Source organism: Ictalurus punctatus, chromosome 15 (assembly GCF_001660625.3).
Source record: "Ictalurus punctatus breed USDA103 chromosome 15, Coco_2.0, whole genome shotgun sequence".
Taxonomy (NCBI): domain Eukaryota; kingdom Metazoa; phylum Chordata; class Actinopteri; order Siluriformes; family Ictaluridae; genus Ictalurus; species Ictalurus punctatus.
The window spans coordinates 8,985,654-8,987,726 of NC_030430.2; the positions used below are offsets into that span (position 1 = coordinate 8,985,654).

A 2,073-nucleotide genomic window follows, 5' to 3' on the forward strand; every position below is an offset into this window, starting at 1 on the left:
TGTTTCAGTATAATTTAATGTACAGAGACCTTCATTACACTATTCAGCACACATTGTGTGTGTGTGTGTGTGTGTTTGTGTGGATCTACATATGTATGCGTGTGTGTGTGATTGTACGTGTCTGTATATATATATTTGTATGCATAGGCACGGATGTCAGTGTCTGCCGGTGGTGTTTGTAACCGTGACTTCAGCACTGCGACGTCTTGAGCTCATAACTTTAACAGTTGAATTAAATTGGATCCTCATCTGGGTGTCCTCGAATGACTAATCCCCGTCATGATAAAACACGCAATAACGCACTACATGTTTCTTCCATCTGCTGTTGTTTACCTGAATTTAGAGCAGTTGCCACACTAGTACCAGCTCCGGCAGTGCTAGCGATACTATCCGCAGCTCTTGTAGATCTGATCTTTCACCACACCTAAATCTTTCCAGTGCTCTTGACCAGCCAGAGAAGCCTTTGCTTACAAACGCCTTATAATATTCTTACTCCCATGGGAGCGGGCGTGCATGTCTTTCTCTTTAGAGCAGAGTCCCCAAAATACCTGGGAAAGTTTTTTCCCCAGTTATCTCGATATGTTTGAGAATGGTTTTGCGTCCCAGCTTCACTGCTGCTGTTACGTGACGTGGACAATGACGAGTCGTCTGAAGCAGCTGCAGCACTGATACTGGCTGAAGAGAGGCTAGTGTTAAGTGAATTCTTCATGTTAATTACAAACCTGTTTGTTTGTACGTGAAATGCAAAGACGAATTGACCTTATGACAATGGTTCGATAACCACGCCCTCCAGCACTTCGAAAAGGCAGGCATTCTGTCCATAGAACACAGGGTAGATATTGCGAACCCCGAGATCCACCAATCACAGAGCTTCCCGAATTTCAATTGATTTTTTGAGTGGTTCAAATTAACGGAGAATATCTCGTGTTTTTCGGCACCTGTATTTGTATGAGTGTGTACGCTTGTGTGTATGTACGTGTGTATACGTGTGTGTGCGTATATGTGTTTGTGTGTGTGTTTGTTACTTGTAGTGTGTGTACGTGTATGTGTTTGTATGTACGCGTGTGTGTGTATGTATGTGTGTATATGTGTTACATACACACATATGTTACACACGTGTAGTGTGTGTACATGTGTGTATGTGTGTGTGCCCTGATTCCACAGTATATAGTATATAGTGTTTATGTACAGTAATACAATGTGAGAGTGTTTAAAATATACAAAAAACACTCTCAGGCCCCTAAAGTAAACAGACGGACAGACAGACAGACAGATAGACAGACCCCCAATAACTCATGAATAAATAATGAGGTTATAAATTAACAATTTAAAGCCTTTTTATCAAAACTTTATTAATGAACCCACCTGTCTCACTCTCTGTCTCTGTATGTATTGTATACCTGTCTCTCTCTACCCATCTTTCTCACTCTCTGTAATATAATATATACACTATATGGGTCAATGACATGACAAACATTAATAAAACATTTTACTTTGAACTATATTATAGTTTTAATAAACTTTACTTTTCTCAAAGGCTATTTTTGAAATTAAGAAATTAAAATAATTATAATACTCTTAGGGATCGTATATCTATAAGAGTTTGTTGATAAAAACAGAAATGATTTACATACATTATTTAAAGCAAGAATGTATAAATGTATAAATAATTGTACATTAGTATTGTGTAAGTAAACTACAGGTGAAGGAGATGTTGTTGTTTATAAACAGCATTATTCCAAGAAATTCTGTTAGTAAGATTAGTTTTTCCTTTCTGAAATTTCAGCACACTGAGTGTCCAAAGTCATTTTGTTGCCTAGCAACAACAACAAAAAAGTTTTAGTATGAGAACAAGCCATAAAATGAGTGTGTTCAGCTAATATATAAATAATGAAGATAAAATGATAATAGTTATGAAAATGTTATTTATAAATGTAAAGTTTGAGTTTAAGGTGGAATGTACACACAGATATGCTCCTGTCATTCACTCTGAATTAAATCACTGACGCAAAATATAAACTCTTACATTTAAATACATACATTTCACAATGAAGTTATTTATTAATTTGATAT

The 2,073-nt window shown here is 36.4% G+C and overlaps 1 protein-coding gene across 1 annotated transcript in view; it reads right to left on the reverse strand.

Annotated features, from left to right (window-relative positions):
* dlg4b (discs, large homolog 4b (Drosophila)) overlaps positions 1-2,073 on the reverse strand; it is a 43,604-nt gene continuing 41,531 nt past the window's right edge. The window contains exon 19 of the mRNA XM_053686424.1: positions 1-2,073. This exon is cut by the window's right edge and continues 1,150 nt beyond it. The gene's annotated coding sequence lies outside the window, so the exon portion shown is untranslated.